Here is a 14115-nt window from a genome sequence, read left to right on the forward strand (position 1 = left end):
TAGCTGATAGGAGCAAAAAAGATAACTCTTCAATTCCTACTTTATTTCTTTTTTTTCCCTACCAAGGAGAATTTTTTTTTTTGGTTAAAAAAAAAAACAGAACAAATGATGTTTAGAGGGAGTTGATGCACAAAATAATTAGAGAGATTGAAAGTACCTCGTTTCCCCTAAAATCTTGAATTCGTCTCCTAACAGAGTTAAAGTACTTCCTTAGGTATTGAAAGAACCACCTAATGAGATTGCTTAAACATAGGCCATACAATTGAAAAGAGAATATGGTGATTTGGAAGGATTGCATTTAGCTGGAGAAAGGCAAATATTGTCTTAATTTTCAGAATAAGGAAAAGAATAGAGTCAAGCTCTGAGCCAATGAACTTAAGTTTCATTCCTCAGAAAAGTCTGGAGTAAGAGATCAAAAATAAAACTGAACATCAAGAAAAGGAATCAGTAAGTTTGAAGAGCCATTATGGCTTCAAGATTAGATTGTGCAAAATGCCATTTTTTGTTTTTGTTTTTTGTTTTTGTTTGTTTGTTTGTTTGTTTTTTGTGGGTTTTTTTTGGTAGTGTTACTAAAATGATAGATCAGGAGAAAACTAGAGATACAAGTTAACTATATTTTTACATAGATTTTGACATAGTATCTGAAGCTATTTTATTTTTGAAACAAAAAGAAAGTATGTCATAAATGATACTCAGTTAACTAGATTTAGAACTGATTCAATGGTTGAACTCAAAGAGCAGTCATGATAGATTCTGTAATCACTTGGGAGAGAATGTCTCTGGTAGTTGGCCCTAGAATGTCTGCTTACCTCTGTGATGTTTAACATTGTTATCAATGGCTTGCCTTTGAATTTACAAGTACAAGTCATCATTATTCAGTTTGTAGATACCAGGAAGCTAAGTGGAGTTAGGCAAAATAATAGATGACAGAATTAGGATCACTCCTCATTCTTTTTTATTTTAAAGGTTTCATTCATGCCCCTCCTTGTTTACATAATTGCCATGTCTACATATAGCCCCTCCTTGCTCACTGTATTCTCTCATATAAAAAAAAACTGACAAAATGGCCAGATCTGTTAATGTATATAGTACATTTCTACTTTCAGTAACAAGAGGAATAAAAGAAGTTTTATTTTCTCTTCTCTAGAGACCAGATTTATTCTTGAATTTGACTTCTCTTTCCTATTGTTTCTCTACAGAATTTGTTGCAGTCATTGTGTACACTGTTCTGTTGATTGTGCTAACTTCACTTATGCATCAATTCATGCAAATCCTGTGGTTTTGTTGATTCCCCTTGTTTGGGCCCAGCAAGTGATCTTAGTGGATTAGCAATTTAATTCAGATAATTAGTAACTACCTAGAGTTTTCCAGATAAGGAAGAAACAGCAGAGGTTTAGTATCTCTGGGAAGGTAAACTCCTGAAGGACAAGGTCTAGTTTATCTTTTGTCTCTGTGTTTTAGCAAGTAGCATTGTGCCTGCCATGTAATAAGCACTTAAAGCATGTATCTTGGTTGATCGATGTATGTTCCATTTTATTATAAGAAAATCTGACTATGGGCAAGCACCATATACAGTTACTTAAAGAGGTTAGGGTTCACTATACCAGAAATTGTTTTATCTCTTCATTAGTCTTTTCTCCATGCCATCTTTACCTCTGTTGGGCTGGCCTCATTTCCAATAACTCATTGTCCTTTACCTTGTCATTTATTCCTATTAACTCCTGTGAATAAGTGACTTTTTATGGCTTTAGGTTCTCCTCTTTTATTGCCTTTCATTATGTGGACATATACCTAAGAAAACGCCCATACAGTTCTCTTTGTGGTAGCAAAGAACTAGAAAATGATGCTAAAGGGTAAGCTAGGTTGCCCAGTGGATAGAGAGCCAGGCCGGGAAATTGGAGGTCCTGGGTTCAAATGTGACTTCAGACAATTCTTAGGTGTGTGACCCTAGGCAAGTCACTGAACCTTGATTGCCTAGGCCTTACCATTCTTCTGCCTTGGAACCCATACTTAGTATTAATTCTATGATGGAAAATAAGGGATGAAAATAAATATCAACATAACTTAAAAAAAAACATACTAGGGGCAGCTGGGTAGCTCAGGGGAGTGAGAGTCAGGGCTAGAGACAGGAGGTCCTAGGTTCAAACCTGGCCTCAGCCACTTCCCAGCTGTGTGACCCTGGGCAAGTCACTTGACCCCATTGCCCACCCTTACCAATCTTCCACCTATGAGACAATACACCGAAGTACAAGGGTTAAAAAAAAAAAAACATGCTACAGGTATACTTGCAACAATGGTGGGGCTAATTTTAAATTTTAAAGGCTTTTTTTTTTTATCTTGAATGATCCTTTTTTGCTTTGATCCCCACTGAAACTTAGCTTATCTTCTTAAAAACTATGTAAAAGGCTCTATCAGTCTTGAATAAACTGGGATAAGGTAACATAAAGTTTGTCATTCTAAAAAAAATATAGCAAATCTCTCACTCTGGAAGGGATATGGACTCACTTATGGTTATACATCAGATATATTTGAAATCCATCTGATTCCACGATAAATTCCATTATTGTTTCCTTTGGCTGGCAAATAGCATATTTCATCAGTATATAATCTAAACTTTGGTCCTATAGTCAGATAACTACTTTTTTACTTTTTTGCACTTCAACTTTTTCTGCTCTAATTTTTGATAACATTTTTTGTGATTGTTTTAGGTTTTATTATTCTTAGCTTTCTAATATCTAAAATAAATATGAAGCTCATTAATTCTCTATTTACTTTTTTGTTAAAGTATGTTAAAGTATGGGTTTTGCCATGATGATTGTTTTAGTAACATCCAGGAAATTTGACCTTGTTGCTTTATCATACTCGTTTTCTTTCACATATTCTAATTCATTTGATTTTTTATTTGACCCACTTATTATGAGGACTTCATTGTTAAGTCTCCATTTAGGTAGGTTTACTTTGTTATTCTTCCCTAAACTAACTTCTGATTTTATTGCATTATGGTATGTAAAAGATGCATTCATTATTTTTGCCCTTTTATATTTGTTTGTAATATATCTGCAATGTCTTTTTTGTAAAAGTTCCATGTGGTACTGATAATTACATATATTCTTTTGCATTTCCACTTAAAAGCGGCCACCAGTTTTTTAGCTCCAATTTCTCCAACAATTTGGTCAATACTATGTTTAGCCTTTTCTCTCTCATCTTTCTATTCGACTTATCAAAAATTGAGAAAGGGATTTTCAAATATCCTTTCATTATTATATTACTGTATCTATATTCTAATTCAGTTCATATTTCTTTTTGAATTTTGATGCTAAGGCATTTGAAGCTTAAATATTTAATAGCAATTTGGTTTGTTGATTATGATTTCTTTTAGTATGGCTCAGTTTCCTTCTTTGTCTCTTTTAATGTTATGAATGTGTACTTTTCTTTTGTCCAATAGGATGCTGGCATTTCTTCTTTTATTGACTTCAAAAATATTTTTCCTGCCCCTCATTTTTATTCTGTGTATGTTTTTAAATGTTATTTTCATAACTAACAGAATGTAATGTTTTGTTTTCCTATCCAATTCATCCTTCTTTTTCTATTTGGATTCCTTCCCCTTTTTTTTCTTTTGGATTGTTCAGTCCATTCACATTTAAAATTATGAAAATTTAATTAATATTTTTCCATTCTTATCTATATTGTCATTTTTTCTAAGTTATGACTTTCACCCTTCCTTCCACTATAAACATGATACTACATCACTTCAGGTGTTTTAGCTTAATATTTTTATTTTTATTTTTCTTATTGACTCTCTTTAAGTCACCCTCCCATTTACTATTTTTCTGATTTTGGAGTTTTCCTTATTAGTTCCTTTTTCTTCCTTGCTTTTTATCTGGGTATTTGATCCCCTCACCAAATTTTCCCCTCTCAGCTAAATAATAACATCAACCCCCTTCTCTGTCTCCTCCATTTCAATTTGTATTGCTCATTAGTTTTGAAAAGTTTATTTTCTGCTCTTTTTTCTTTCTTTCTTTTTTATTTTTTAAATATTTATTAATATTTATTTTTTAGAAAAGTTAACATGGTTACATAATTCATGTTCTTACTTTTCCCTTCACCACCTGAGCTTCTCCCCCCCCACTCCCACCCATGGCTTATGTGTATTTCCACTGTTTTTAAATGTTATTTTCATAACTAACAGAATGTAATGTTTTATTTTCCTATTTTTAACATGTGTCATTGATCAAGACCTATTTCCAAATTGTTGATAGTTGCATTGGTGTGGTAGTTTCGAGTCTACATCCCCAATCATGTCTGCCTCAACCCATGTGTTCAAGCAGTTGTTTTTTCTTCTGTTTCCACTCCTGTAGTTCTTCCTCTGAATGTGGGTAGCATTCTTTTCCATGAGTCCCTCAGAATTGTCTTGGGTCATTGCATTGCTGTTAGTACAGAAGTCCATTACATTCTATTTTACCACAGTGTATTGGTCTCCCTGTACAATGTTCTTCTGGCTCTGCTCCTTTTGCTCTGCATCAGTTCCTGGAGGTCTTTCCAGTTCACATGGAATTCCTCCAGTTTATTATTCTTTTGAGCACAATCGTATTCCATCAACAGCATATACCACAACTTGTTCAGCCATTCCCCAATTGAAGGACATACCCCCATTTTCCAGTTTTTTGCCACGACAAAAAGTGCAGCTATAAATATTTTCGTACAATTCTGTTTATCTATGATCTCTTTGGGGTACAAACCCAACAATGCTATGGCTGGATCAAAGGGCAGGCATTCTTCTATAGCACTTTGAGCATAGTTCCAAATTGCCAGCCAGAATGGTTGGATCAGTTCACAACTCCACCAGCAATGCCTTAATGTCCCAGTTTTGCCACATCCCCTCCAGCATTCATTACTCTCCCCTTCTTTCATTTTAGCTAATCTGCTAGGTGTGAGGTGATACCTCAGAGTTGTTTTGATTTGCATTTCTATAATTATTAGAGATCTAGAACACTTTCTCATGTGCTTATTGATACTTTTGATTTCTTTATATGAAAATTGCCTATTCATGTCTCTTGCCCATTTATCAATTGGGGAGTGGCTTGATTTTTCATACAATTGGTTTAACTCCTTGTATATTTGAGTAATTAGACCCCTGTCAGAGTTTTTTGTTATAAAGTTTTTTTTCCCAATTTGTTGTTTCCCTTCTGATTTTGGCTACATTGTTTTTGTTTGTACAAAAGCTTTTTTTGTTTGATATAAGCAAAATCATTTATTTTACATTTTGTAATTTTCTCTAACTCTTGCTTGGTTTTAAAACTTTCCTTTCCCAGAGATCTGACAGGTAAACTATTCTATGTTCACTTAACTTATTTATAGTTTCCCTCTTTATATTCAAGTTAGTTGGGTGGGAGGGTGGTTCCCATTGCACACAGACTAGGAAGAACTCCCAGTGAAGGAGAAGGATAAGACCTTGGTCTCCAAGGGGTCCTGGCAGAGGTTGCCCCTCTGTGGTCAAATCACATATGGCCCTCCTTGGTAAGGGCCCAATTAGAATTTTAAGGATTGCCTGGAGCTGCTTCAGCCTTCTCCTCTAAGTTTTTCTGAGTGATGACTATTTTCACATCTTTTTGCAACTATAAAATATATTTCTCTTCTTAGACAAAAGATTCCATTTCCTGTGCCTTCTACTCAGGGCTCCTCCTACTCTTGCCACTGAAGCCTTGAGAGCCTCAGAGCCTTAGCTGAGCATTCTCTACTCAGTTCAAGGCCACAAGCTGCTTTTGTTTCCCAGAATCTTATATAGTTTCAGTCTCCCAAACTTCTCCTCATAGGCTCTTCTCTGAACTTCTTCCATGAACTCAAGTCTGAGTGTTCACACAGTCTGATTATAATTCTTATAACTCTCCATGTAGCATATACATCTTGGCAAAGTCCATGGGGTCAGGATTTGCATGAAGCTGATCTTGGATTTTGCAGGCAGGTTGTGGTGGTTCTTAAGTATGGTTCCATTCAGGTGACAAAAATAGCAGTAAATAAGGAGTCATACCAAAGAGTAGGCTAAGCAATCCAGGTGACACACAGTGCCAAGTATGACCATAATCACCTCTGTACCTTTTTTCTAGAAAGGATTTCTTTCCCTCACTCTCTCTTATTTATCCTCCCTTTTGAGCTATTCTAGACTTTGGTTCATCATCCTTATATTTATTTAGTCCTCTATTTTCTCATGTAATTGTAACTTTTGAGGTATTTTGGGTCCTTTTTTTTTGTAAAGAGTTTCTTTGATTATCTTTACAGCTTTTCTTTAGCCTTATTATTTTTTCTATTGTGTCTCAGTCTTATGCAATACCAGTTCCTGCATAATATTGCATCATGGAAATATTCTTCCTATGTTCTTGATTGCATAATTCATTATTTATCTTTGTCTTTGCCTTGGTCATTCCACTCAATATCTGACTCAAAATTTCTTCCCTAGGTTCATGCCCTCTCAATCTTCTGGGTGTCAGTTGGCCTCAGGAACTCTGATTTCCATTCTGCTGAGGCAGGATGAGTAGCTTTTCCAAGTGCCATATCACTGTATAAAATATTCCCTGTAAAATTCCCATCTCTTTTTACAAAATACCTTTCTTCATCCTTAGGAGCATTTATCAGTGTTATCTCTTTTCAGTACTAAAACAAGATTTCATTTTCCCTTTCTCTTTTAATCCTCTCTCTTTTCCTCCTTCCCTATTCTCTTGTAAGTTCTTTTCTTCCTGAGAAATGTAGGTGTTGTTTTCTCTTTATTGTTTTCCTTCATCTTGTTCAGGTCACATCATATTCTCCAGTATTTTCTCTTCTCCTACCTCCTTTATAAATAGCCTTCCATTTTGTAATTAATTCTCCTCCCCCCAAAATACATTAATTTATCTGTAAGTGGCATTCTATGAGGGTCAGTCTAGGACTTTTCAGACCTATTTCTCAGCTCAGTTCTCTTTAGCCTTTCACTTACACCCTTGTTTCCTCATGTATAGTTAGAAAGCAGTCTCTTAATGGTTTTTGTTGTTATTTGGTGGTGGTTTTGGTTGTCTTTATTTGTTGTACTTGACCCCTTCTGGCATTATTGCTTTCTGGGGTGTTTGAGAAGGAAATAATCTCTTTAGGTCTGGTTTTTCTTGTAAGAATGTTGATAATGCCTCTTTATATTGAGCACCCATTTTTTCCTCCTTTTATGAGTAGATACAGATTTACAGACTATGTAACCTCAGGCTGAATCTTGAGTTCCAGTGCTCTTCAGAGCTTATTATTTCATTCCCTCCCATGTTTGCTGGTGGGTGCAGGATAGGTTTCTGTTATTCAAATTGTTTTTCCCTTTATATCTCAAGGTCTTTTTTATGAAAGCTTGCAGATTATTTTCCCCCTCAAAGGAATAGTTCAATTTAACCACTATTTGTCTTGAAATTTGCAATGTTCAGAGTTTTTTTTTTTTACTGGAGGCAAACTATGGGGCTTTTTTAACTGGAACTTGTTTTTTTTTAATTTTTCAGAATTTTGGGTTGTTTTCTCATGTTATTATTTTTCATTATGGTGTTCCAGTTTTTTATTTGTATTCTTCTGGGAAACATAATCCTAACTTCCCTCTACAAATACTGCCTTTTAGTTCACTTTAGAAAGTTTGCATGGATTTAATGGTTTTTTAAAAATGTTATTGCTTTTTGTCTTTCTTCTTTCAAATTATTCTTTCTTTCCATGCATTTGAAATCCTATTTATTAACCCTCTCTTTTCTGTCCTCTGAGAGATTTTCAGTGGTGGTTAGAGAGTTTTTTATTTTGCCAATTATTTCTGCTGGGCAGACCATAAATTTTGCTCTTTTGATCCATAGTTCTCTTTTAAACTAGTTAGGAATGGAATGCTTTGATTCCATGATATCCTCAGAATCCATAAGTTCTGCTTCATCCAATGTTGAATTATGAATTATTTCCCTATATTTTATAATATTTATTAATAGATATCTGACCTTTTTTACCAGGTCTGGAGGCCATATTTCCTTCTCTATACATCTTCCATTTTGGTTTATCTGATTATGTTCAAGGCCTTTAAGTTTTCTTTCTCCTAAGAACTTTGGTATTAAAATTTTTTTTCTCCTTAATTTCCCCTATTGTTCAATTTCTGACTCCATTCTAATGGCAATTTCCCTAGGGGCTAGATCTCAAAAACCCCCAGTCTTCTTCCACAGTGGACAAGTCTCTGCCCTAATTGATTCATCAGGGGACTGAACTGACTACACCTGAATCCTGGGTTCTTTATGTCAGGCTTAGTAGAATGTTGCATAGTCCTTATGAAAATGTCCTTCCTCATTCTCGCTTTTCCTCAGGTCTCTGGTCAAGTGATACAGAAGATAAAACATTGTTGTAGGTGGACAAATTTCTGCTCTTCTAACTATGGATCTCCATGGCACTGGAAGGATGAAGGAGAGCTGGAATGTAAAGATGAGCACTTTTACAAGCGTGGATGTGTGTCCTGTTTGCTCTCCTTCCATTTCTCTATTTCAACAGTAATCTGTTGCAGCAAAAAAAAAATTCTTGACATGTTAATATCAGGGTATGGAATTGAATTCTGCTGCAAGCATGTGGGTCCATTTACATAGTCTTGCTACCAGGAGTATGGTGTAGATGGGTGTGACTTATTGCCTTTTTTAGGTTCTTGGTGTCCTAGTCCAAGAAGAAAGTTAAAATTTCTTTGTATATTTAACATAATTTCTATTTTAGATAAGTTTCATTAGTCATGAGAATTGGAGCAATGTCTAGCTTTCCATGTCATTTGTCACATGGCCAAGAAGCCTGCTAATCTCTTAGTGAACAAATTCAATATGTTTTTCTTTGTTTACAACTTTCCTGATTCTTTACTCTCCTCTATCTCATATAATATGTATTTGATAAGTGCTTGCTTCTTTGATGGTATCAGAATCCAACGTCCCCTTCTTTGGTGTCTTCCATGTTTTGCCATTTTGAAAATATCTTGTATTCTGCATCTTGGACCTAGACTTTTATAATAGCTTCGAGAACTGGTACCTAAACTTCAAATTCCTGATAATCACTGTTTCTTTTGGCACTATAGTATTTTATTATATTTATATACCAAAATTTATTTACTCATTGCCTCAATCTGTCCACTTGTTTTCTAAGGATTTTTTATTTGTTTGTTTTGCTACTACAAAAAGAATACATATAAAAAAGTTATATCAGAGAGGTAATCATGAATCAATGAACATACAATGGAATGTAAGGGAAGAGGAAGATCTAAATCCAGAAAGTACGGTTATCTATTAGTTATCATTGACATCAATTACTGAAAATAAATTGTAAAGTGATGGATAGTGAGTTATTGGCAATGAAGCCAACCCTACAGAGGAAATGATAGCATATAGAAAAGACTCATCCAAATCTGGCCTTAGACATTTCCCAATTGTATGGCCTAGGCAAGTCACGTAACTACAGTTTTCCTAGCCCTACTGCTTTTCTGCCTTGGAACCAATACTTGTATTGATTCTAAAACAGAAGAAAAAAATTAATAACAATTTTTGTCATGTCAAGACTCACATCTATAAATGATGGCATGTGGTGGTTACTCATGACCTTATTTGTCCATGAACAAGTGGGATACACATGGATCAAACAACAAACATATATTAAGTGTTTATTATATGCCAGGGATATAGAATGCCTTGTTTGAAGTAAAGCAAGAAGCCATTAATGCCATATCATTGAGTGTATGGAAGGAAGTACAGGCATACCTTATTTTATTTTGTTTCCCTTTATTGAACTTCACAAACTTTTTTAACATATTAAAGATTTGTTGCAACACCGTGTTGAGCAAAACTATGGGTGCTATTTTTCTAACAGCATGTGTTCATATCATATCTCTGTCACATTTTGGCAATTCTTGAAGTATTTCACATGTCTTCATTGTTATATCTCTTTTGATATTCTGGGATCAATGATTTTTGATGTTACTATTGTAATTTGGGGCATTACATACTGTACCCATGTAAAATGGCAAACTTAATAACTGTTGTGGTGCTCTGACTGCTCCACTGACCAGCCATTCCCCTGTCTCCCTCTCCTCAGGTTTCCCTAATGCCTGAAACTCAACAATATTGAAAAACATTGTATACACTCAGTTGATAAAGTAGGTTCAGGGTTTGAGAGGGTTTAATTCCCTTTGGAAAGAAGTTTTTGGACAAATAGGGTAAAATGCTATCAAATAGCATCTCATGCTGTAGAAAAAACTTTCATTGAAGAAATGTGGAAAATTTCATTGTTGTCTTATTTAAGTAATTGTTATAGCCATCTCAACCTTTACCAAGCAATACCCTAATCAGTCAGTAGCAATTAACACTAAAGTAAGGCCTTCTACCAGCAAAAAGATTATGACTCATTAAAGACTCAGGTGATAATTAGTATTTTTTAGCAACAAAATATTTTTTAAAATTAAAATATGTACAATTTTATACATAATATTGTTATATACTTAATAGATTATAATATAGCATTAGTATAAGTTTTATATACACTGGGAAACCAAATTATTCATATGATTCATTTTATTGAGATATTCACTTTATTGTGATGATCTTGAAAAGAACCTGCAATATCTCCAGGATATGTCTGTATAAGAAGACCAGAGAGATAGGAAGAAGTTACTTTATGGACAATTCTAACAAAGCAAGGATTTTTATTTGATCTTGGAGATTAGCAGGAGCTAATGGATATTTTTTTATCTGGGGGGGTGATATAGTAACATCTACCTATTTGTTTTTGAAAATTTTTAAGAAATTTTGAGCAGCTTAGTGGAAGCAGTTTTGGGGAGGAGAACGACATGAGGTATGGAGACCAATCATAAAACTATTACAATGATTCAAGACAGAAGTAATCAGCTCCTGCACCTAAGAGAATGGAATATATATGAAAAATATGAAAGTAAAAACAATAATAATTGGCAACAAATTGTATATGTGGCATGAATTTGAGAAAGTAGTTCAAGATGACACTGAGATTATGAACCAGAATGACTTAGAGGATGGTGGCATCCCTTACCATAATAGCAACTTTTGGAAGAGACTATAGATTAGAGGTACTCCAAGAATCCAATAAATTTGATGTGGGAAAGATCATTTTATTCTCACAAAGGAAGAAATGGTAAGCATAAAGAGAATCACAGTGTGCATTAACAGAGTGATTTAAACAGTATTCAGAAATTCAAATTATAGTTACCTTACAATATGCTGGGAGGCTGGTAGTAAGCCTCATTAAGATATCATATTGTTTGACAATTTTGCTAATTATCCTTTTCACATTTCACCTCTAGTGAGCACAGTTTGAGCTAATGCCAAGTATTATATGAGTGATCTTTTATGGTGACTCATTTCTCTGATGCTTACTCTCCCTAGTGCCAGCCTGGTTTTGAGGCTACAACCACAATCAATTAACTATTCTGGTAGACACTTTGTCTCCATGGCCTAACACAGTGATGGTAAAAATTTTAGAGACCACATGCCATGCATGCCATGCCCACCCTTAGCCCACACAGGGGAGTGAGAAAGCACTCCCATTGGGCTGCTGGGTGGGGGGGCAGCTAAAGTTAAAAAATATCATCAGGCATGGTGGAGGGGGGAAAGGGAACAGATCCACCAAAGCCCCTCTGCCTTTCTCATAACAAACTTTTAAGTGGCGAGGGGGTGGCACACATTCTCATAAAAAGAAATCTATGTGCCATGTTTGGCACATGTGCCATAGATTTACTATCATGGGCCTAGCAGAAATTCAGGAACTAATGAAAGTCTGAAAGTCATTTGGATATATTCAGCTCAAGACTGTTGCTCAGTAATCTAGTTGCAAAAGATGTGGTCCCATGCCAGGGGGCCATCACACCCCACCCTAAATGACAAGGTCCCAGGGGAGAGTCTAGAACTGCAGAGCAGATTCTAAGGGAGAATGGTCACCCCCATTCAAGATTCACCCCGTGTGACTCTTCACTTACTAATACTCCTCATTATAGGAATTATTATGAACAATATCTCTACTCAGCCCCAGGAAAATATAGAGAAGCAGCCAGAAAGTATATGAATATAATAATACCTGGGTTGGGGTGAAGAGAGAAAAATTAAACATGTTTCTAAAAACGGTGTCCTGTCCCTTGTAACTGTACTGGTTCAGGGTCTTGTCCTTATAAGACTTAGAACTCTAAGTATTCTATTTCTAGAATCTCTTCCCTTTAGTCCATCTTATATATTATAAAAAATTAATATTCTCAAAACCCTTCTTTGATCATATACCTCCTTGCTTTAAAAGCATGACTTCCTATTATCATAGGAAAAATTTCAAACTTTGCCTGCCATTCAAGGTCCTCCATATTCTAATCTATATTTCCAAACTTGATCTTTATTTTAATACTCTATTCTTACCATTTGCCTTCTTGCTTTCCCCAGGAAAGGTCTTTGCCTCAGTCATCAAGGCTTTGTGTATATACCCTACCCCTACACTACTTTATTAATCATCCATTAAGGATCTAGATCAAACCATGGGGGAAAAACATAGAAATCAGTCTATTTCCATTTTGAAAGAGAGAAGATATGAATCTGTTTCCCAAATCTCTTGGTTTCTGTAGGCAATTGTTTCATCTCTCAGGAAATTTAAGAATGTTGCATTACATAATCTCTAAGTCCTCTTTCTTCCTTAATTCCTATTATGTATCATAAGTACTATCTTCTCTGAAACTTTCCCTGATTATTCCTTCACTGATCTACACCAGACTTTCTCTTCTCTGAGTTGTCAAAGCATTAATTATCTGCTTCACTCATATGATATTTGGCATATATGATATTGCATAAAATAGCATAGTATAGTATAGTATGGTATGCTACAGTAGAGTATAGCAGAGCATAGTATTGGTATAGTATAGTATTAGTATAATAAAGTATAGTATGGTTCAGTATAGTATAGTAGAGTATTAGTATAGTATAGTATGGTATAGTATAGTATTAGAATAGTATGTTATAGTATCAGTATGGTATAATGTTAGTTCAGTATAGAAGGGCATGGTAGAGTATATAGTATAGTGCCATATAGTATTAGTAGAGTATGGTATAGCGTGAGTATAGTATAGTATGATATGGCATGGTATGGTATAGTATGGTAACAGTATAATATAGTATAGTATAATATAGTATGATATAACATGATATAATATAGTATAGTATGACACAGCATAGTTTTCAGTATATACAGTATAGTATACTACAATATCTTTCTTTCTTTCTATCTATCTATCTAATTTATCTCTATCTGTCTCTCTACCTATCTATCTACTTTATAAGATCTTACCATGTAAAAAAAACAAAATTAGAATACAAAACCAAAATTTCTTTAACTTACAACTAAAAAACTTGTGGAAGCATTTTCACTTCAGTAAGCCTGACATCCCTGAATGGGTTAAATAGAGAAAAACAATCAGGGAGGAAAAAAGTTTTAAGTCATCATGCAATTATTAAATGAATTAAAATGGTAATTCTCATGCCATTAGTCTGAATTTAGTAAAGCTTAGAAAATTCCATTCGAACATTCTGCATGAAATAGCAATTTTGAGTTTAAAAATTCTCTGAGCTGTTAATGGTTCTGCTATCAGTCTGATTTAGTAAAGGTTCAGAGCTCTTGTGAGCTAAACTTTCTTGGGAAGTCATTTTCATACCATCAGCTTTAGTCTGTGCCATTAAGATCATTTTTCCTTGATAAAGTGAATTTTTGTGTTATTGTTCTGGGTTTTGGGGAAAAGTATAATTTTTAATGGGAAAAAAGTAAGATTAAACTCAAAATCCCCCCCCCCCCCCACTGCATTTTCAGATCATCAGTCTGTGCTGAAGGAAAGATACATTTTTCCAAAGAAAGTCAGTGAACTCCAGGTTATTAAACCACTACCCTGGGAGAGTGACTTGTTCTGAAAATCATTTGTGTGAAACTCAAATTGCAAAGTGTGTTTAGAGTTCATGAATGACAATAGAATATAGTGCAGGCCTTAATTTTGAAAGGCCATAATGACCTTCATCTTAGCTTTTTGTTATGGACAACAGAACCAGAACCAGAGTGACAGATGTGTTTGATACG

This window comes from Gracilinanus agilis, chromosome 1, assembly GCF_016433145.1.
Source record: "Gracilinanus agilis isolate LMUSP501 chromosome 1, AgileGrace, whole genome shotgun sequence".
Lineage (NCBI taxonomy): Eukaryota > Metazoa > Chordata > Mammalia > Didelphimorphia > Didelphidae > Gracilinanus > Gracilinanus agilis.